The sequence below is a fragment of the Python bivittatus genome, unplaced genomic scaffold (assembly GCF_059951505.1).
Source record: "Python bivittatus isolate LINGU-HERP-01145 unplaced genomic scaffold, Pbiv_v1 ctg000980_np1212, whole genome shotgun sequence".
In the NCBI taxonomy this organism is placed as follows: Eukaryota; Metazoa; Chordata; class Lepidosauria; order Squamata; family Pythonidae; genus Python; species Python bivittatus.
Genome location: NW_028277125.1, coordinates 7777347 through 7801385, shown reverse-complemented (window position 1 = coordinate 7801385; position 24039 = coordinate 7777347). Strand labels below are relative to the sequence as shown.

At 41.1% G+C, this 24039-nt stretch overlaps 1 long non-coding RNA gene and 1 other non-coding gene across 2 annotated transcripts; both read left to right on the top strand.

Annotated features, from left to right (window-relative positions):
- The first annotated feature begins 504 nt into the window (after positions 1–504).
- On the top strand, positions 505–15601 carry LOC148213531 (uncharacterized). Its single transcript, XR_015794479.1, has 3 exons — positions 505–799; positions 14883–14993; positions 15363–15601. It is a non-coding gene; the product is annotated as an uncharacterized LOC148213531 (long non-coding RNA).
- LOC148213532 (U5 spliceosomal RNA) lies at positions 635–752 on the top strand. The gene has a single exon (XR_015794523.1). It is a non-coding gene; the product is annotated as a U5 spliceosomal RNA (small nuclear RNA).
- Positions 15602–24039: the final 8438 nt, after the last annotated feature.

Sequence of the window (24039 nt, the reverse complement as noted above, 5' to 3'; positions counted from 1 at the left end):
GCCCAGCTCTGACAGCTGTCATAATGGAATACGAATGGATGGGCATTTCCGGAGAGTCATGACTCGGAGGCCGGTTTATCTGCAAAAATATGAGCAGCAAAGGTTTGGAGGAAAGCAAGGGAGCTATTTCACGGGGAGATTGATGGCTATTTTTGTTTTTAAGGCAATCTCCAGGAGAAGGCTGAGCAAACGGCTGCTTTGAGGCTCCCTCCCATGGACCGTGACAAGAAAACGCACCATTCTTTGGGTGGTGCTGTTTCCCCAAATCATTGTTTTATTAAGATAGAAGAGGCAGATAATACATGACAAAATGCAGAGGTCAGTTGGGTAGCGTGGTCTTTATGCAACAGCAACTAGACGTTGTTCACCCTGTGGCGATTTAGATGAGGTAAACCTTTAAAGATAAGGAGAAAAAAGTTTACGTTGATGTTAAATAGCATTTCCAGAATGTTAATAAACATAAGGTGGCTTGGAATGTGCAATTGAAGCTAAGTGTGGTGTGGATAGACAATTGCAAAATGCATTAAATTCTTTTATGATATAGAAAGAGTTTCTACCTTAAGCTTAATGCTTAATGCTAAGGTCTCCACTGTATTGTTATTTATTATTGTTTGTAAATGTTAAAAAAAGAAGAAAACTCTGGCTTCTCTTCAAATTGTATACATCTTTCATCTTTTACTAAAGATTTCTGTGAAAATGCACCATTCTGTGGAAATGCACCATTCTGTGAAAATGCACAATATCCGTGAAAATGCACCAGGGCTGCCTCTACACCAACATCAGGTGCACTCTGGGAAATGTAAGTAAGACAGGGCAGTGGGTAGACTTGGGGAGGATAACATGACTGCCCAGGGGTACAGCTCTAAACTTCTTTTGGCCTTCTGAATCCCTGAAAATCGATGGTAAAGATTCCAGCCAACTTGAGACAGGAGATACCCAAAGAAAGATTAATGTTGTATTCATCTTGGTCTGTGCTCATCAGCTTAAGTTTGTTCAATGTCTCTCAGTGGTGCACGTTGGTGGATCCATGAGTTTTGGTCTCTCTGGAAGGTTTGGGTGGCTCTTTCAGAAATGTTCTCCCTTGTTACCCCAAACATCTGACTAGATTCAAATGCAATGGTTTATTGAAGCCACGTTTGCTCTGTCTCTTAGTTTGTAATTTACGGTATCTGTGTTCCTACAAGATGGTCAACTAGGTCAGTGAAAGAATTAGAAGTTGCATTCTCATAATGGGTTAAGCTCAGTTAGTGTGAATCTTGGTTAGATTTTGTCATGATTTTTTGTGTTGTGTGAACAAACTCTGTTAGGCTTGTTTATGTTTCAATATATTATCATAAACCCAGAAAATGGGTGAATTCAATAAGCAGGTTATGGGAATGCATCCAGTAAGTATATTGTAAATAAATGTACGACTTAAGACGTTGAAGTGTTTATTCATAATCCTGGATGTGTAGAATGTCGGTTTCTAACATAGGGGTGCACATATCCCAGGATGCACACAAAAATGATTCATTGGGGTGCAGAAAGAATATATTGGAATGTCTCTTTACTTTAATTTTTTTAATCTAAAAAACAAGGCAGACATTAAGCTATATTAATATTTAATACACACAATCTATATTTTTAGAGATATGTTTTAAGACAAACAGTGGTACAGCTATATAAGAGCCACTGTACACTATATAAGGTGTAGAGGTTAAGGATTAGGCTAGAAGCTGGGAGGCTGTGAGTTCTAATTCTGCCTTAGGCATGAAGCCAGCTGAGTGACTTTGGGCCAGTCACTCTCTCTCAGCCCTAGGAAGAAGGCAATGACACATCACTTCTGAAAATGTTGTCAAGAAAACTGCAGGGACTTGTCCAGGCAGTTGCCAGGAGTCAACACTGACTTGAAGGCGCACACACACACACACATACACACACAGCTGGATAATTTATAAATAAATAAGCCTACATATATGGGAGGTGCATGCTCAAAATGTTTTTACTGACAAGGGTGTGCAATCAAAAAAGTTCTGAGACCATGGGTATAGAGGAGACCTGTGCTTGCTTAGGAGGGAGAGACACTTTGCACATGCTCCGAGGAACTTCCCTTTAAACATGTTCCCTTCTTTGTTCTTCTCAGCTTCACTGAATCCTTTGACTTCTATTCGCCCTGGTTCCTTTAAGAGCATATACCTTCTGTGAAATAAAACAGAATACCTACCCTGTACCCTGTACAATTCTTGATCTGTTACAGTTGGATGAGGTTATGCAGAGTTCATGACCAAATGGATAACCAGCAAATACTTGCTTAACGCACAACAGCAGCTCTTGACAGTTCTGCAGTTCCATTTGGGAATTCATGACCAAGATCTCCCTCCTAGCTGAGAAACTGTCTACTTTCTTGGCCAAGGGACTGTTTTCTTTTTCCTATCATCATCATCATCATCATCATCATCATCATCATCATCATCGTCGTCGTCGTCGTCATCTTCATAATCAATCATCTTCATCTTCATCATCCTTCCACATTTCCAGTGCACAAACCCCTAGAAAAGTGTGGTGTAGTGGTTAAATTGTTTGACTGGGAGCAAGAAGACCCAGGTTCTAGTCCCCCTTCAGCCACGGAAGCTCATAAGATGACTTCAGGGCAATCCTTCCCTCTCAGTGTAGGACCTTCTCCCATGGAAGCTCACTGGGAAATTATGAAGAGCTGGTTGAAGGAGCAGGATTCTAACTAAGCTTGACAGAAACACTATCAGGAAATACTTCTTTATCCAAATGTATTCAAATCTGAGGTCAAACAGAGAGCCAGTGTGGTTTAGTGGTTAGGTGGGAAACTAATGTTGGGGAGACCCAGGTTCTAATCCAATCTCAGCTATGGAACCTCGCTGAGGGACTTTGGGCCTGTCCTGTTTTTCAGCCCAACCTGCCTCACCCAATTGTTGTGGGGAAAACTAGGAGGAGGGAATGCTATGTACACAGTCTTGAGCTCCTGAGGAGAGGTGGGTTTTAATCTGACCAACACATAAGTCAAAGCAGTGCCTGGACAGATTTGGCTGATCTCAAAAAGCTGACCAGGGTTAAAACTTGGATGAGAGATCAAATCCCAGGACTGTAGGCTCGGTCAAAAATCCTGTAAAAATTAATCTCAAAGCATTCTGTCTTCTTGCCAAGAACCTCACAGGGTTGTTGTGGGGAAAAATAAACAAAATAGATACATAAATAAATAAATGGAAGGAGCACTGCATGTGTTGCCTGGAGTTTATGTACAAAAGGCCTTTGCAAAAGAAGTCATAAGCAAAGATTTGGGCTTCCTTTTGCAGAGTGCAGCTTTATGAGCTCTCATCTTCTTTGGTCCAGTTGTCCCAGGCAGCCCCCAAGCAGCTGTCTGAATTTGCCCCTTTCATCCCCTGGCCATGCCTATTGCACCAATGCTGGCCTGGTGCCAGTGCTTGGCCACCTACTTGATGGAGCTTCATCACTTGGTTGATACCAGCTCCATCATCCCCTGGTCATTCTTCTGTCCTGAGAAAAAGGAAGTTATCAGGCGCCATGCTGGTAAGTAATAGCTTTGTTACGGTTGTTTGGCCAGCAGTAGTGGTTAGACACATAAGCATGTAAAGCAAACGTTCAACAAATATTTACACCCATAAGATAGCCCCAAAGATGTCTCACATTGCTCCATTTCTAAGAAAAAAGGAAAGCAGAAAATTTGACTGTCCTGCTGGAATGGCTCTCACCTTGATCTGCAGAAAGGTAACTTATCAAAGAATGCAGTTTCCACCACAGTAAAACAGGCATTAGAACTGAGGCATGCTGTTGCCTAGAAAAAGGGCGAGGACTAAGCTTCCATCTCTTCCATCTCCCAAATTCATTGCTTGATATCTTCTTTTTTACTTCTTTTTTCTTGTCCCCCCAAAAACGCAAGTGTAAAGAACCCACACATGGCTTATGGCACCTTCTAGAAACCCCCAGCCATCGTGAGAGCAATATAAACCTTATCCAATTTTTTTCTGCACCCTAATGGTAGAAAGTTTACTAAATCCAAGATTACTCTAGGAAAGGCGTATGAGAAGCAAACTCTGTCCACGTAGCAGTAAGCTACAGTCTACTTCTTCTCCAAGAACTCAAGATGGCCTACGTGATGACATCCTTTCCTCATAAGCTCATGACAACGAGCCTGTGAGCTAGGTTGCAGTGACTAGGCCAAAGTCAACCCGCAAGGTCTTATGGAGAAAGGGGGATTTGAACCTGGGTCTCCCTAGTCCTAATCCAAAATCTTAACCACCATACCACATAGACTCTTTCCTATAATAGGAGCATCAAAACCTAGTATATGCTCTATAGTAGTGTGAGCCCTATAATAGGGGTATCATAGTACATAAAAAAGAAAAGCTCACCCCCCAAATGAAAAACCAACAACCAGTCAGTCAACCCCACTCCCCAAAACAGGATATCCTTTCTCCATCTGCATCCATGATGTAGCCTCAGTCTTAGTCCAGCAACTTTACCCCTAGATTTGCAAACCACTTTTCCAGTCCTAGCCCAGTCTCTTAACCATCACCCCACCCTGCTTTAACAAAACCATTACTGAGCTTGTGTTACATTCAGTGCTCAAGCTAATGCATCATTGGATGCCTGAGCATGGTGTCTAGATTCACACAACATGCTACCATTGAGTTCCCACAACCCACTAACTCACCAACTCGCCAACCCTCTTTTAGTCTGACGTAATACGTTGCATGAATTCAGCCGCGACATGTGAGTAAAATCAGCAGTCTTCTAGAATTCTTCTCAAAATCTGAGCTACAGAAAAATCCCCAGTGTTCCTCGCCTGTGATCCCCAACCTTCACCAAAGCCATCTTTCCCTTCCCTTTCCCTTGACCCCCTTTCAGTCACCAGGAATAGCAGGAAGATCAAGGAACATGTGTAGGATGGTTCGGAAGGGAGGAACAGGATTTTATTTTTTTTTGCCTCTTTTCCATCCTCCTCCCTCCATCCTCAGACATGTATTAAGATTCAGACTTCAGGTGAAAATAAGAACCTTGCTGCAATTTCTTGACCATCGAAATCACATCTGTCTTTTGCCACATTGTCTTTGGTTCCATGTCCAAATGTCACTCCAAGCAGTAGCCAACTCTATGTACCTACAGTCACCTTGCATCCATTCCTCCTTTCCTCTCCATAAATCTTCTTATTCTGACATTCCCTCATTGCCTACTGAAAACTGCAAACCCCTCAGGGCAAAAGCACTTTTAAAAAAAAAAATCCAGCAAGGACTTTAACGTTCCATATATCCTTATTGGACTGTATTAATTAAGAAATGAATATGGGAGGCTCATGAAGTTTTGAGAAATCAAGTTCCTTAACGGTATGCATGAAAGAGATCTCTTCAGCTGCCTAGCAGTGCAGTACAGCGCTTCTCACATTCCATATTTTCCTTTTGCCTAATTTCAGACAGTTCTCTGTGAACAATTCCTTCATCCAGAATAAATGGGATATTTCTTTACCTCCCTTCTTTTTCTCCTCCATCCTTAATGATGTCAGTCCTGTCGGTATGGTATGCAAAAAGTGTGTGTTGAGGGTGATGGGGGGAAGACATGGCAAAATCTGTGCCAAAGAACCTGAATATTATTTATGTGAATGAAAAAACTAGTCCAGAGCAGAACATGAAAAAACACTACCACCACGAAATAACACGCTGTCTGGAAAGACCCAGGACCATTTGATCAAAGTACAGCTACAATATTTGGGCTGCAAAAATCTAGATGCTCATTAGATTTTTGTTGTGTCTCATTGCTCAGATTTTTATAACCCAGATATGATAGAATCACAGAGCTGGAATCTATTTGCATTGTAATGTCTCCATTCCCTCTGTCCACCCACACAACTAAATATGCATGGATTGAGGACAGCATGGTCTGCTCCAGATTTTGAAAGATTGTTGAGCAAGATGGCATCAGTTAGCCCAGTTTCTCATTGCTATCACTTCTACCCAGAAATTTGCCCTCCTTTTCTGAGCCCAGCTGTTCCCTATACGCCTAGAAACGGGCAGCAAAACAGCTGTAGCCCGATGTTCATCTTTCTTGGACTTGACCTTATTTATAATCTTGGAAAGCACCAGTGATTCAGCAACAGTGGCAAAAAAAAAAAAAAAAAAAAAAAATTGGGAGAAGCACAGGATTAATGAGCTTTGAGATAAACAACAGTAGGGGCAGATACCTTATAATGTCAATTTTTCATCCTGGTCTTGTGGCCTGAATCTGCTATGGTTTTCTTCTATATATGCATGTTTACTAACTCTGGCTATGTCATGGGAACAGAGCTAATCACTCAACACATCATAAATCACCGAGACACGTGAGCAGCTCCTGAGGAATGTTGTCAATCTCACTGAGACTTCTTTGGCTCTCTGCAAAATTCCGTAGATGTTTTGCTATGGAAGGATCCTTTGAATCCATCTGTACATTCGGTCTGCTGAAGCCTGGTAGTGTAATGTGTAAATTGCCTCTGTCAAAAAAGGTTGCATTTGAGATAATGTGAAGTGATAGCTAGTTTTTAGTTGTGATGTCCCAAGTCATCTCTTGAGTCTGCTCAGGTGGTAAACTTCGTATTGAGGCTGATGTTCTTACGAAGAAAAGGGAAAGAAAATGTCTGAATAGAGGGGAACAAATAACATCAAGAGAAAACCATTAAAAGAGATGCTAGAACTGAACAGAAATATGGGGTTGGGAGCAACAACAACAAAAAGTTCTTTGTTTTCTGAGAAATATTTCGTGTTCCTCATCTTGCAAGAAAATTCAGTGTTAGGGTGGAAACCTACTTAAATCAGCAAACCCACAGTCTTTTGAAAGGCCAGAAGGCTAAATTATGGCCCAAACTCTCTCCAAACATTGCCCAGCAATAGTTTGAATGGAGGAAAGCAGAATTTTCTGAGCATCCTTTTGAGGCTGAGGGCTGATTGACCAACCCTGTTGCATGTCTGTAGTTGGCTTTTTCTTGAATAGAGAGTGTGGCACCAGAGTGTGGGGTTCCATAATCTAGATGAGGATATGTGTGCTTATACATGCAGAAAGGCAGGGTATAAATGGAATAATTTAAATACATATGCAGTAGTAGAAGTCCTTGTCATCCTTACTTTTCTGATTCACTGAAGATCCATCAAATTCATTTGTATATTTTTGTTCCTTATAACCTTTTTATCAAAGATCCTTCTCTAAGTGATTAGCACCCTTTTCTTCTTCAGCCAAGAGTAAAAGCAAAAGGGTTGGTTTAGTGGAAAGAGAAAACTGCAGAGACCTGCAGGCTACCTTAACATCCCATCCCATCCCATCCCATCCCATCCCATCCCATCCCATCCCATCCCATCCCATCCCATCCCCATTTCTCAAGCATGTTTAGCTGTTGTCTACTGAAGCTTGACAGATGGAGCTTTTTTTAATCACAGAAATCAATCCCACCAGCTCTTTAATCTGTTGCCTTTCCTTCTCTGTCCCCCCCCCCCCTCTAATCCAATTGACCAACTTTCCTTCTTCTTCTTCTTCTTCCCACTGAGTTCTGTTCAACTGGTTCACTCTTGGTAGCAAATGCCCATAGTTTAGCAAAGGATTGCAGGTGCCATCTCAGACAGGCCTCTGAGAGGCTATTGTCATTCACAGAGGAGGTTTGAGTTTCCTGTTCCACCATCTGAGATGGTTCTTCTCCGGCTCTCTTGAGGAAATATGGTGGTGTTAGTTCTGTCTGGATTCCAGGTCAGTTATGCTGAGACCCTTCTCCTCCTTCCCCCCTCCTTACTTTTCTAATTATGATAAACATATTGCACATTTCACAAACACTTGCTCCAGGATGAGTCTACCACCCACAGAAACATCCAGACACAGACACTCACTCACACTCACAGAAAAAAACTCCCAAAAGATATCCTCCCTAATTCTGGAGGAGACTCCCACCCCGATCATTAATTCATATGTGCGTGTCTGTGTGTGTGTACAGATGCATGTGTTTGAATGGAAAATGTGTGGGGAGAAATATGGCTGATATGCAGTGTTCTAATTAGAATTGTTTCTGTCTCACAAGAGGGATTGGAGGTTGTTATTTATGAATATGAGTCGGTTTGGAGGAAAAAAAATCCAAGCACCATCTGTTTGCGAGGGAACAGGAAGAATTTCAATAGGCTTCAGACCATGAAGAGTAATGTTTGTATAACAGGCTCATAAAATCAATTTCTAATAGTTACAGGTGCTCCCCTAGGAATTAAATAGTCTGTTAACTAAGTTATTCCATCTGCTGGGGAAATATATTAAGGGCACAATGTAGACAGTGGCAAATGTTTGTTTACCTTCTACATACCTATGGCACACAGAGATACCGGACATACAAAAGCCCGCACACCAAGCAAAATCCCACATATACAAGATGCACAAAGACATGGTCTTACATAAAGAAAGAAACAGTGACTTCTTTTGTCAGTGACCTTCCTGCAGAAAGTTTTTTTTTTTTTTAAATATCTCGGCAGAGACACAACTTCACCAGCCGTTGCTGAGATAAGAAGAATCAATTTGGTTGCAAGGCTTCTTGGTGTACAAAGCATCTTTGGATTCACATCTGATTGGTATTCATGGCACCCCAGTGAGGGAGAGGGAGAGGGAGAGGGAGAGGGAGCGGGAGAGGGAGAGGGAGAGAGAGAGAGAGAGAGAGAGAGACTGCTAGCCTATAGCCACCTATTGAATTTCATTCCTGGTGAGGGACTGGTCAACTTCCATGTCCAAACCCCCAATATCAGCATGGGGCCAGCTGAATTACTGAAAATTGATGTTGTTTGATTGGATCCTTTCAGTGCTATTTTTTCCTTGTGGAACAAGCATGTGGTTCAGTTCACACATTTGGTGGGTAGGTGGTAGTAGTCCCTGTTAGCCCTTCAAGATAGCCCAACAAGAAGCAAAATAAGAGTCGGGAGGGGGTACTTTCAGACGTGCAAGATTCAATTAATGTAACCTTACAATAGAGCTATCTTAAGAGCTTTACTCTCCCGAAAACTAGGGATGGTCCCTTCTGAGATGCTTTCTCCACCCCACCTCCCCGCTGCAGGCTCAGATTTTATTATGTTATTATATTTATTTTATTATTTAGCTGCTTATTAGACCATTGTCTAGGCTGTGGCTCTTCCTTCTGGCTCCCAAGGTCATTCCCACATACCATTACAGTCCCTGAGATCACTACAGTGTTCCTCTTGTTTTTTGGTGCTTGGAATCTCCTAAGGTGGTCAACATCTGATGCAAACTGTGGTGTAATTTTCAAGCATTGTTTTGGCCAAAAAAAAAAAAATCTAACAAAAGAGGTGTGCTAAGCCTCCAATAAGCTTAAAGCACCAGGTTATCTGTAAGATGTGGTCCAAAATTCAAGATGGCAGCAGCAATGGTGTGTCAAGATGAGGACCAGTATGGATTGAAGCTCCACACATTTAAACAGGTACAGCTTCAATTGCAGTCAAAAAGGCTGCCATCATTTTGGACCACAGCCTGTGGACACTTAAAGCATCTATAAACATTGGTCCAAAGGAAGACAAAACCCCTCTGCAGCAGCCATGTGAACTCTTCACACCATGCTTAGTTCTTCATGGAAGGAGGAACTCATTTGGTACCCTAACCCTTTATGAAAAATTCCAAAGAACAGTTATTCTCATCCAGACATCCTCTAAATGTTGGGAGGGGGCACGAGTCCAAGAATTCCCAAACAGCAGGGATTTTTTTCAATTAATAAATGATATTTTTCTTTTATCACTGGAGAACCAGTGTGGTGTAGAGGTTAAAATGGTGGACTAGGACCAGGGAGACCCAGGTTCTAATTCACCCTCAGCTGTGCAAAATCATTGGGTGACTGTGGGCCAGTCAGGAACTTCTGTGAGTTCCCAGGACTTGATACAAGGCCCAGTATGAAACTCCTCTCTTTGTTGATCCTATTTCACAGAGTTGTGATTAGGAGGAAAAATGGAGGAGAGAATGCTGTGGACAGTCTTGAGTTCCTGAGATTGTTTTAATCTGAACAATCAATCAATCAATCAATCAATCAATCAATCAATCAATCACAACAGGTGGCAGGGAGCTTTAGATGATTTCAAGTTTAACAGGTTAGAACTTGGGTCAGCAATCAAATCCAAAGATGGTAGGTTAGGCATTTTTTAAAAAACCCTGGGGAAAGGATTTCCGTCCTGTTGCCAAGAAAATTTCATGTCCATGTCCATAAAATTGTAAAGAAGCAAGCTTGACTGAAGATTTCTTTATCCGAATTTTCTTCAAACCTAAACTAAAGCAAAGAACCAGTTTTAAGAAAAAAGGTGTTCATATCACAGTGACTTATGCAACAATATTGATCATATGACTTTAGATCACCAGTTGAACTTCCAGAGGCATGTGGACAATGGCAATAATTTCCAAAGACAAAAAGAGATTGGACTTTGTTATCCAATTGTGGCTAAAAAGTGAGTGTGTTTAGGCATCAGGGATGGCTGCTGTGTATGTAACAAAAATGTCCATAATAATTATATTAATGCAATTAATCCTGTGTTTAGTTTGGCCCTGAAGGTACAGACAGTTTCAGTTCCTATCTTTAGAATAAGCTGTGGAAAGGGAATGCTCACTGCATTCTCTTGGCCTGTCCATGAACTCGTATTCCCCAATTACTAACTTTTAAACGGGCTTTTAAGACAGTTCTGTTATCATTTAGAAAGATGAACAGGATTAGATGTGGTTAATATTTGAACGGGAAACCATCGGAACATGCCAGGCCTGTAGACCAAACTGGGAAGTCGAGAAAACAATATGGAAGAATGTGATGGTTTCTGTATCATGCCAAAAGAGCTCCATAGATTGGTCTACATAAGTCACCAAGCGCTGAGTTAAATTGATTGAAAGTGGCTTTACTTTATTCTGGAAGGTAATTTTCAGTCAGAACCCATAATGTAAGGGTGTAGAAGAATGCTCTTTGATTTGCATATGAATGTAAAATTGCATATGAATATAAGATTACCTAATTTGAAATTCCCAAATCAATGGACGAACTGAAATACAGTGTTACATTGAGAGGAATGATTTCTTGAATTTTGCAATGCAGTTCCCCAATCAAAAAATGAGTAAAAATGGTGTGTCTGTGTGTGTGTGCGCGCGCGTGGAGGGGGGGGAATGTATAGAGAAATGGATTTTTAGTGGAAATAGCATACATTACATTAGAGGAAATTGTTTGCCTAAATGTGTACATGTGGGGAAAATACATATAAAAATGTGTATTGTAGGAAAATGATAACAGAAATGTGTATGAATGTTTGTGTGTATATTAAAAAAAAGGTAAATCAACACAGAAATGGGATGAAATGAACTTAAGCTTGGAGAAGTAAGTTAAATTCTTACCCTGAAGACTTTTGTGACCTGATGTTCATAATACAATGTTCTTCATGTTTTATTTATTGTGAATTACATATGTTTCCTTCACTTCTTCTGGGAAACTTAGAGCAACATATAGTCATTTTCCCATTCTGTCTCCCCAATAAACTCATGATATAAATGTAAATAGGGAAATAAACTCACAAACAAACCAAGAAGAACTGATTTACCCAAATAATTGGAAAAGAATTAGGGGAAAAAATAGTGCAGAAAGGAATCATTTCTAGTTTATAGGTGAGTGCTAGAATCCATGGTAGCAAGGGAAATAATACATAAAATATTAAAAACATATTTCTATTCCCTGTGAAACATACACACACACACACACACACACACACACACAGAGTAGACAACCTGTGACCCATTGGGTCATTGTTTCAGAGATATTTCCTTACCTAAACAGAGAAACAGAATGACCAAGGGCAAAAAAGCAGTGGGAATATGAGTGACTTGCAACTTGCTGCCAGCTTCCCCATTGACTTTGCTTGTGGGAAGCTGGCAGGGAGAAATCTTCCTTCCTTCCTTCCTTCCTTCCTTCCTTCCTTCCTTCCTTCCTTCCTTCCTTCCTTCCTTCCTTCCTTCCTTCCTTCCTTCCTTCTTCCTCCCTCCCTCCCTCCCTCCCTCCTTCCCAATAGGAATGGATTGGCTGAGTAGTAATGGAATATAGACTATTGAGTGAACAAAGATGGAAATATTGGGATCCTATTATTGATGGAACAGTCTGACTGGAGCATTTTACTTGGCAACAAGTGCCCAGTGCCCCCCAGACAGCCCTACCTTGCCAGCAGGCATTCAAGTTGTTCTGTCATCCTTCCCTCAATGCCCACAGCCATTAAGAGATTTCAAATTTCTTTCTCATTTCAGAAGCAGCCAATTGTCACTCACCCATCAAGCCTTGCTGCCAGCTGATTGGGTGTAGGGGACAGAGGGTGGTGGAAAGAGGTCAGGGATATACCCATGACAATCACGTGACCTGGGCTGACTGCGGTGGCACAGCAACACAGCAGTGCTGAAGCAGGCACAAATTTCCCAAATTTCACTCCCACAGGAATAATGGGTCCTGGATTTTGGACACATTCTGTAAGTTAGCCATTTGAGGTACCTTGGTTCAAAAATTGTTGCCCTATGATGTACCATTTCACCCAGTTGAAGGTTACAGACATGAGAGTTTTAATAGTATATAGATAAATGTCCATATGTGTGCACTTGCATGTTTCTGTCCATCCCTACCATTAAAAATTTGCTGTTAGTTAAGTAGTTTTGTACATCAGGGTTTCTCAGTATGTAAACTTCACTTGGTAAAACTACTTCAAGGAAAAACTGGGTGAATTGAAAAGAATCAAAAGATTTGGGGAAGTTTGACATGTTCTTGTTCCAGTAGGGGGTGCTGTTGCAGAGCCCTTCATCCCATATGCTACTGGGAGGTCAGAATCCAACCCTCAGTGTCTGCAAGTCTCTTTCTGCATGGAGATGAGGTCCTAGTTGACTTGTTGACTTTTCCAGCAGGATATCTTGGCAGGGTTGATAAATGACAAGCAGTGAGTGTAGAAAATGGCTGGAAAAGCAGGTGCACAAAGTCTCTTGATAATCCAGCTGGCCCACTGTTGCACTTTTTTTTTCCAAGAGATGGACGGGACGAGTTGCTGTGTGAATACTGAGCTTCTTATAGACTCCTGCCTTGCAAAGCTGAAACTTCTTCCTTAGCTGCATCTGGGCCTCAACTGTCAGGTGAACGAGAGTTGAACTCCCAAAGCGTTTTATTATTCCTGCGAGTGCCAAGTCTTTGCCCTGTAAAGTTGAAAAGAATAGTGTCCTTGAGTATGTGTATGGAGGATGAATATTGCTCAGGATGAAAATAAATAATTTTTTAAAAAAATGATCTGAATAGGTTGTGTCCAAGGCTATACCAGTGGGAGAACAGGAGGTGCATCATTCCAGCAACATTTGCAGAATCATGAAGGGAACATTAACACCACCAATCCAGGCAACTAATGTGTACTTGTGTCAATGTTTGTGCAAAGAGAATCAAAATGTTGCATTTGATACTTCCACAACAGGGTTTCAATAGAGTGTGGAAGCTTTGTGCTAACAAACACAGCAGTTGTCCCTCATATTTGCTCTGCTCGACATCTTGTTCTTCCTGAATCTGCAATATTCATAGTTTGTCTGCACATTTATTTAATCTGCATCGTTCCTCTTCAGTACTTTATTGAAATACCATTGGCATGTTAATAGAGGAGGAGGAGGAGATTTTCTTAGTACAACTGCAGTGTATTTTGAAAATACGTTTGTCATTGAGTGTGTTGCAGTTGGAATATCTTGTGTCAACCAAGCCATCCCAAGATTTCTTTCTTTCAGCATTCCATTACATGAACCCAGCAATTATATTTTATTAACCAGGATTTAAGGCTTAGGGCAATTCCACATCGCAGCCTGAAATGCTTGTCTCCCATGCTGTCCTGCCTCTTTCTTAAGCCAACTTCAGGATTTTCAGTCTGGAATGCAGTGGGTTAGCAACAGGATGGAGCTGGTGCTCAGCCTGGAATATGGGCACTGCAAGACCCGATTGGTTGTTCCCCTGCTAGCTTCTGTGTGGGCAGTCTTGTCTACTGGTCTTCCTGTCCTTTACTTTTAGCGATTGTTCCCTCAGGTCCATGGAAACTTTTTAGCAAGGAAGAATGGATAGTTCTCAAAGAAATAAAATAGCATGTTTTATTTCTTTTCTTCTTATGTTGCAACTTAAAAATGTTTAAACAAATAAAGGAAAGAAAGCTTTGCAGTACTAAGGATAGAGGGTGAGAAGGCAAGGAGACCCTGCTTCACTCAGCCTGGGCAAAGTAAAGGTTGAATGGTGTATGAGCTTCTAGGGTTAAGGATTGTTCATTGACTTCATGGGCTACCACTGGGTCAATTTCAAGGTTGTAAGAAAACCAGCAACTGCTGATCAGCAGAGAACGTAGGATCCCAGCAGTCCAGGACATGGTAGTTCAGATCAGCAACCAGCTGCTGGAGGGGAGGGGGCATGCCAGGCACTGCAGTCAGTCGGAGCTGGGGCTGCTACTAGAATGGAAAGAAGCTCTCAAGACCATCTGCACTGAAGGGCTTAAGATAGCTCAGGTTGGAAAACAGTTTTGAATGAAAGCTGGAAAACATGGGTGCAGCATGCATTGGTGATGGGTTGGAAGGGGGAAGGGGATGACCTAATCTGTTCCTGCAGTCAGAATGTACAGTAGTGATGGGTCAAGCAGAAAGTGTGGACTTGCCTTTAGTATGTCTTCTGAACCCAGCCCATTCAGTTGAAGAAAGGAGAATAGGAAGGCATTGGAGGATTAAAGAGAATAATTGGTGGGTCCAGGGAAAGATTAAGCATGCCCTCCTTTTTGGGCAGTTCTCCAGGTCCAGATATTCACTTTCAAGGCAAATAAAAGGCTGGGGGAAATGGTCTTTGTTCCATTTCTTTTTAGAAAAGTGATTTCCATATCCTGGGAGAAGAAGGGCCCTACAAACCTCAGATGAGATTGCTTTCATTGGATCCCAACAGTGCCAGGACCAAACACGAGACGCCAAGAATTGAGGTATTTATTCCTATACCTTTCATTACCCCCACTTTTATGACCTGTTGTTCCAGTAATTGTGAAAAGGCTCACTCCAGCCTTTTATATTTTGTGGGAACTTCAACATTCTGGCTTTTTCGTTTGCCTTTCAGTTTTGTTTACATGTCCTACTTTTGTAGCTTAGATCTGGGAAGAAGACCCCTCACTTCTTGAAGAATATTTGTCCCTGGTCTCTTTGTTTGGCTTGTGTCTTGAGGCAGTATTTCAACAAAGTGGAAATTCTGAGTTGCACTTTAGAGAGTTTCTTAAAATTATTTGTGGGGTGGGATGGAGTGATTGTTGACTGTTGTTTAACTTAGTCGTATTTTATTGCATTGTTTTCATCCGCAGTTCCCTCCCTTCTCTGGCAAAGGGCTGCTGGTAGCTTATAAAGAGGACAAAATGTAGAATCCTTTGAGTCTGAGACCCGTGCAGTCAAATGAGTCTTCTTGCAAATGCCCTGATGCACAATAAATACTCAAAGCAGTGGAAAAGCTGATGAATGACAGTTGGCTCTAGACCAGTGTTTCTCAACCTTGGCAACTTTAAGATATGTGGACTTCAACTCCCAGGATTCTTCAGTTCGCCATTTCTTCCCTGGAAGGCTCTACTTTGGCCCTCATCTCTCCTTACTGCATATATAAACATTTGCCCATATCCATATTCTCTCTCATTCCAGAGGGTAGGACAAAGAATAATAGGGTTAAGTTACAGGCAGGGATATTCCAACCAAATGTAAGGAAAAAAAATTCTTGCAGTAAGAACAGTTTGGTGTTGAAGCCAATAACTTCACCACCATAACTGGTGGGCTCCCCTTCACTGAATGCATTCCAATGGAGGCTAGTCTTGATATCTCATTTGGATTCCTGCACTGAGAAGGAGATCAGACTTAATTGCTTCAATGGCCCCTTCCAACTGTATGATTCTATGGTAAATCTCTATAAGGAGTTTCATCAGGAGGACTTGCAAAATCTTTTCAGAGCTATCCCTATGTTATTTCCAGAGCTTCCTTGATATGAAGGAATTTGGTGTGTCCCCTGAGATGTCATAGCAAGTGGCAGCACCCATCCAACCTTGGCTAACCTTGAAAAACCTAAGCAGGGTTGGACCTGGTTAGTGCTTCAGTGGAAGAACATCATGAAGCACCAATGAATGGAAAGAAATAATCCAAGAAGAAGACAATGACAGACCACTTCTGTATAGATGTGCACAGGGAAATGGATGTACACAAGTACTCACCAGGAAACAAACTTGACTTGAGGGAGTCTTCATTGTTACTTCCCCTAAGGGGAGAATTTCGGTCAGGAGAGGAGTAAATTTCTCAGGATGGTTTGCCCATCCTCATGAATTGTCTTGATTTGGTGAAACCTTCCAGAATTAGGGCCCTTGGTGACCCCCAAGGGATCCCTAAGAGCCAAAGACTAATGCATCATGAGCAAGGCAAACATAATACCGGGATGTATGTGTGCACAGTCTCTCTCTTTCATACATATGTAAGCCCATAATTTGAAGATCTGTCAAGGGGCTGCCTGAAGCTAAAGATAAGAGTTACATTTCCTTGTTTTGTCATCCGCCTAGAGTCCTGTCTCACCACAGGAACGTCTGTTTCTCTTTCCTGGCTGTGTCCACAGGTTTCAGATTGCATGAATAGAAGAATGAGACCTAGGAGGGAGGGTGGCAGGCATAGCTAATCACAGGCCCTCACTTGGGTGGCAACGGCGGCTGCTATCCGAGTACATACTCTCCATTTGAATGGCCTCCTCATAACAAGAACAGAGCTCCATTTTGAGGTGGGCAGCCAAGTTTGCAGGAAGTCCCACCTCAAACAACACTTACTTTTCTCCTCTGGTTTCACTTCAAAGTATCTTTGCAGCTGCGTGAGGCCCTTGGAGTCACAGGAAAGGCTGTGTCTTTGAGAGAATAGATATACTCTGAGGAGGAACTTAGAAATTTATCCTTTCTTGCAAAGCAGAAAGGAGATTTTTCCAGAAGACCATAAGTCCAGTGACTCCCCGGTGTTTTAAACTGGCATTTTAAGATAAGGATTCTGATGTTTATAATCGATACTTGAGAGTTAACAGTGCAATCCTATGAAGTTCAAGGAGATTTGTTCAAAAGTACATTCTTAGCAAATATACTATAGTCCTGCTTAGAAACTGATTGTTTCTTCTCATCATCCTTCCTATCCCAAAACTAGATTATATTCCGTAAATATTTGGCATTTAAAAGAAATTTGAGAGTGATCATTTGGAGACAAAGTTCAGCGCGCTGCAAGGATCCTTTCCCAAACTCATTTCAAAGACTTCAAATGTCTGTTTTACAAAAATCCCTACATGGTGTAAAATTGATACATAAAAAGAGAAATCTATAAATAAGAAAACAAATTCTTTGAATACCATGGTGACAGTTGTATATTGGAATTACCAATTACAGTCTGATTTTAGCTGGAGGTCCTAAGCATCAGTCACCTTAAGCATTACAATGCATTGGAGTCATAAATATGGTTAATATCTATAAAATTGTAAAGCAAGTTATATGACTATTAACAAACCTTTGGCTACACTTCTGCTAGTTTAGGAAAAAGTGTTGGATAACAGTTTAAAGATGTAGCAAGCTTTCCAATGAGCTTTAAAAAATGTATGTATGTATGTATGTATGTTGTGCCTTTGAGTCAGTGTTGACTTCTGGTGACTGCCTGGACAAGTCCCTGCAATTTTCTTGGCAAGATTTCAGAAGTAGTTTGTCATTGCCTCCTTCCTAGTGTTGAGAGAGAGGGACTGGCTTTGAGCCTAAGGCAGGACTAGAACTCACGGTCTCCCAGTTTGTAGCCTGGTGCCTTCACCACTACGCCAAACTGACTCCAATGAGCTTATTACTCCACTAAAATGTTATCATGTGCTCCTTTTTTGTTGTTTGAATCTTAATTACAGTATTCACATTTTCTAAGCTGCCTAGAAATGTGAGTGTGATAGAGCCTATAAAATAAATAATAATAAAAAATAAGATAGATTACTTCTATTCAAGATACCAGCTCTGACTTTCAATAATTTGTTTTAAGGCAGTTTTTCCCAATCTAGTGTCTGACTCACATCAAACTGATTGAGCTTTTGAGATGTGTGTGTGTATGTGTGTGTGTATGTATGTATGTGTAGATAGATAGATAGATAGATAGATAGATAGATAGATAGATAGATAGATAGATAGATAGAACTGACATCAGAAATATCCCCCAAAGAATAAGAATGGGAGCATATTTAAACTCTGCAGATCACTTGGCTCATTTCATTTATTGTGCTAAGCCATGGTTTGCTCCATTTTGGCTTAACAGGTTATGTAAATCTGGGCTTTGTACTTTGTGAAACCATAAGGGGGCTCAGGCTGTTGTGGGTAGAGATTGTCTGAATCAAGTTATGGATTTAATTTGGACTGTTGGACTGTTCTGATTCAACTCTTTCAATTGGTTTGGAAAATCAGATCTGTTCAATGGTCAGAACTGATTTGGGAAGAAAGAGGTTTAGCTTCCAAATTGTTGAATGGATTCAGAAGCAGACAAAGATTCAGCTGGACTTTTTCATTCAATTTGGAAAGTTGGTTTGATCTGGTGACTTTTTTGAACTGCCTTCGAATTGAATCTCTAGTTTCAAATTCAAATTCACAGTCCTACAGTACAAAATTTAGGACCTTTGTTATACATGAGTTCAATTGTTATGACTTATTCAAGAAATTGTGGCCTTAAAGAAACCATGGTTTAGCACAATGTCTAAACTCCTTGTCATCACTGATCTTGTGAAAAGAAATTAGAGAAGCCAAGTTCATGGGAAAACAGTCGAGTTACACATTTAATAGATGTAATACCATTTCTCATGGATTAAAGAGACCATGGCTTCTTATCCCACAGCAAATGATTTCACACATCACATTAACTATCATTTGATCTGTGTGATCTTGCCTTAGTGTATTGTGGGAAACATCACTTGTGGTTTATGTACAATCATTGGTTGCTTAATGATGAATGCTTCTCATAGTTCACCGAACACCATCTGACTGTGATGAACAATGACAGCACAGTTTTCTGCCATTTTTGAAGTGGGAAACTTATGAACATTATAATATGAACCCTAAAATAGGCACAATCATACTTAAAACATGATGCCCCTCCCCCAGGACCACCAAGCAACGCCACTCACAGGTGAAAAGTAGCCTCCATGGGCTTTCCCAAGGAGACAAGCATCACAATGAAAATGGCATGAATTCACATGCCGTACATGTTGATGTCATGATATGCGTGACATCACTGGGGCTTGTCAGAAGTGCCTGTGATGGCTCCCTGAGCCATCCAACAACTTTTAAGGGAAGCCTCTGGCCATCAAAAGTTGCTGACCTCTCGTTTAAGCAATGGTGGCTAAGCAAGCTATGGCTTAGAGCGCACATGCGGTTGATGTATGGTACACAGCTGATTCATACAAGACTGTGTCACAGCTAAATACTATTTTGTTAAAAGTCGCTATTTATACTTAATGTTCCTTGTCTTTCCATTTACCATCTTTTCTCTCCCTCCCCTCTGCTTGCCCACCAGCTGTGTATACAGATCATATTTTCTCAGGAGTATAGTCCAGCATCTGTAACCCACAAAACTTAAAACATAAGTGTTATTTTTTTTAAGGTGCCACAAGACTGTTGATTTTGTAGTATGAGACTAAAACCGTTGAAAACATTTTTTTTCTTTCTCATCAGCTGGTTCGCGCAACATGCTAAACTGGGCAACACACCACAATAGCTGGGTTCACCCAGCATGCTACCTCCAAGAAAATCAACCTATTATTGGAAGTGCAAATCCAATGGTGCTGATTCTTTGGTCTCCAGGTTTCTAGTCCAGCATCTTAACTACTCCTCCAAACTTGTTCTCAGTATTTCTGGTAAAAACCTGGTTCAGTTACCATTGCTCAAGATAGGGAGTGCACATAGACACCCACATGTCTGGGTTCTCACAGTACCCGAAACTGCAAACTATCTAACCCCAGTTTAGCTTAACATGCTGTATGAACGCAGCCAATGACTGCCTTTGGGCACCACTCTTGACTGTGCCCGGGAACCAGATTCTGCATCAGAATAATTTGGGGGTTAAAGAGAGAAACAATGCGCAAGAGCAATTCAATGGTGAAAAGTCCATTTAATGTCTTCCAGAGTAGCCATCAGAAAGACCTAATTTGCTACCTACATATCAGTTTACAGATGCTCCTAATCTGAAATATTGAGCAAAAAGTCTGAAATACTGAGCAAAAACATTAGGAGCATCTGTAAATACCAGTTTACAGATGCTCCTAATCTGAAATATTGAGTACAAAGTCTACTGCACGGGATTGGGGGGTGGGGAAGGAACTAAGAGCTCGCCAGCATAACATTTTCAGCAAAAGGTTACAGCTATATAACAGATGGTTTCTCTGATCTGATGGATGGTTGTACCTCCTCCAGCTAAGGATGTGGTGCAGACTGTGAAATGGGATAGGATGGAAACATGTTCTGGGTCAGAAGCAGAGCAAAGGGTTCATTTTTCCTTATCTGGGGAGCTGGCTGAGGCCGTAGACAAGGTTTTGGTGACACTGGCCTACGCTTTGGTGGACTCTCATCTTGATAGGGAACCCTTTTCTAAAGGAAGTTGCATGTGAAGATAGTGTAAGAGATACCATGTTGCGTCTTGCCTTTTGATAAGAATGGATGATAAGGAACTTGGTGCTCCTTTTCCGGATCACCACAATGTCTCTGTATTTGCATATCAACACAGTTCGTGGCCCTAGTGATTCCTACTGACCTCTGTATTGGGGATCAGTTACCTTTCCACCAGATGGGCACCATCCTGCAATTTCATATGACGTTCCAGGCATGATTTTTTTTTGAAAAAAAATTAAAACATGAGGGAAATGACTCAAATCTCCTGCAATCTCACATTGTTGTGAATGTAGATTCATGATGCAAAGGTAACCGTTTATATGAAGTTTTGTGCTAATTTACAGGCAACTCTTTTAATGGTGAATGGAAGAAGGAGGGAAACATTTGAAAGCGACTGAATCAAAGCCAAAGTGAGGCTGAAGAAAGAAATCTTACAAGATCAGGCTATCTCAAGAGATTTTGACCCTTCATTTTTAACAAACTCTTTTCTTCATAATATGGCATCATGATAACACATCTTTGCACATTTTGGAGGCTCTCTTCTCATCCTTTCTTGGGGGAATTCTGGAGTGTGGGTTGCTCCAGACCCATTTCCATGAAGATTTTGGAGGCATAAAACTGCACCTTAAGTTTAGCAGTGCTGCACTTTGAAATACATTGCCTATAAACATAAGTGTGGCCAAGCTGTGAGCTGGCATTTTGGTGCCTAATTCTCCTCTCTCTCCTTTCGAAGGCCTTTTTTTTTGTCTCGGAAACGATGCATTTCTCAGTTTTACTCTCTTACCCATTTGAATTTGTGTAACATTCCTGGGTGAGATATAGTTGCCACAGTGCTCAGTGGCATTTCTCCAGATACTTTAGCTGAAAGTAGTGAAGTATGAGAAATCTGCCCTAGAATCCAGTGAGCATGAAAGGATGCTAAGAACAAGAACAGTCTCCGTGGCAGCACAGAATAGGAGACCCTCCTGCACCATTCAAAAAGGTGCCCAAATATTTATATATTTGGCAAAAATGCATTCCCTCCCAAGAGGGTATATTTGGGAAAGTTTCATACAAAAAAATGTGTATGTTAAGGGAAGTTGCTGTAGTGGATGAATGAGTAAGGCATTCATACTCCCAACTTGCCTGCCTAGAAGGAAAGGAAAGGAAAGGAAAGGAAAGGAAAGGAAAGGAAAGGAAAGGAAAGGAAAGGAAAGGAAAGGAAAGGAAAGGAAAGGAAAGGAAAGGAAAGGGGAAGAGAGGGAGAGGGAGAGGGAGAGGGAGAGGGAGAGGGAGAGGGGGGAGGAAATGCATGATGCTCTGGTTCACCCAGGCAGGGAGATCAGACCCAGACCTCTCCATTTCTGCTACAGAGAAAAATTGTTTGAAAGGCTGTCTATCAGAGCTAAGAAAAGGAGAAAAGTAACAGTTTTCTAAGGTCCTGATAAAAGAAAAATCTAAACATCTACACTGTAGGAGAAGAGCCTGGTTAGTCTATGGTAGCAAAAAGTCACAAAGAATATGGTAGCATCTTTTCAAACTGGCCAATTTTATTAAAAGCCATAAGCCTTTGTGACCTGCAGCTGATGAAAGTCTATCCCTTTTAATAAAATGTGTTGGTCGGGAAAGGTGCTATGAGACACCTTGTAGAAATCTACAGGAAGCTGGAAATGTTCCAGAAAGTAAGCAGTGGACCTTAGCTTTAGTCATCAGGTCATCCTAATAGTAGCAAACCTAGCTAGGAATTATGTGTGAATTCCTGATTTCAGGTGTTCAAAGGCTAATCTTTTGTCTTGGGTATTAGGCCCACTGTACATACTCAGTAAATTGGGAGTGTTCATGCAATTCGGAGCCTATCTATCTATCTATCTATCTATCTATCTATCTATCTATCTATCTATCTATCTATCTATCTATCTGTCAAATTTGTCACTGCCCATCTCGCTGAAACGACTCTGGGTGGCTTACAACAAAGATAAAAATCATTAAAATACAATATAAAAATATAAAAATTATAGCAGAATTCCTCCCAATTCAGGGCAAACGAGCATCCTTTATAGTTGTTCTAGGGGAAAGCCTTTTCAGCTGTGATCTGTGAGTTTAACTATTTTATATTTTTACCTCCTTTGTGACTGTCTGTTTTAGAAAGAGCTACTTCAAGCTGAAAAGTGATTCTTACATTTTCTCTTTTCCTTCCTTTTATAGTACACTTTGATTCTATTTATGCCATGCAAAATTGATCTATCTCCCAAAGGACGGGAGGAAGATTTCCCTATTTGTATGCCTAAAGCTACAGAGCCTAGCAGTGGAACTACAAAATTTATTTCATTTTTATCTCCTTTTTTCTTTTGCATGCAAGTAAAGCACCTAGGCTCTGTCTCTCTCAGTGCTGGGGTCAGAGAGACGATGCCAAGTCAATGCATTAGCCTGAAAGAAATATGGCGGCCACAGTGAATATCAAGCTTCTACACCACTGTTTCTCAACCTTGACAACTTTACGATGTGTGGACTGCAACTCCCAGAATTCCCCAGCCAGCCATGCTGGCTGGGGAATTCTGGGAGTTGCAGTCCACACATCGTAAAGTTGCCAAGGTTGAGAAACACTGTTCTACATCAAGGCAGGAAATGAAGCTAGGGTGTTCAGATCCAGATGACTTCTGGTTGAGGCCTCCAACTATTTATCCTACAACAGGTCTACCCTGCTGCTATAGCTGCATTTTGTAAAAGTATTTTCAAGATAGTTGCCTTGTTTACAATAGGGGAAGTTGAATGCCAAATTCCATATTTAAGGAAAACATAGAATGCTTTATGCTAACAACCATGTACACTGATTTTACCATATTTAGGGATGTTTAGCCTTTCAAAATGGATGGAATGAAATGTGAAAAAGCATACAACTATTTCTCCTAGTCCAATATGGGCTCCCCAAGGCCATCAGCAATATATCAACTGGTGACCGTTAATGGAAATGTATAAAATGCGTGACAGTGAAATTCATAGAAAGGCAAAACATGTTATGAAAAGGACATAAACCTTGCAAAAGCTTCACTGAAAGTAACAACCAGCCAACAAGAATAAAGCAGGTTATTTCCCAGTTGCGATTTGTATGTGGACTAACCTATTCCATTGGTAAATATGATTCCATTGTCTGCAATATTTGGTTGACTACTGTCACATGGTTTAGGGGAATTCGTATCGTCTGTGAATTTACACCCTGTTTTAGAGGGAAATGGATAAAACGCCTCCTTCCATGCTCATCTTTATTTAGGCCCTATGGAAAAGTTAACCTTGGTGTGATCTTCTGTCCTTGTTCTTCTAACAACGTTTGAGTCATTTTGTAATAAAAATGAATGAATGCAAGAGGGCTTTGGAAGCTGGTTAC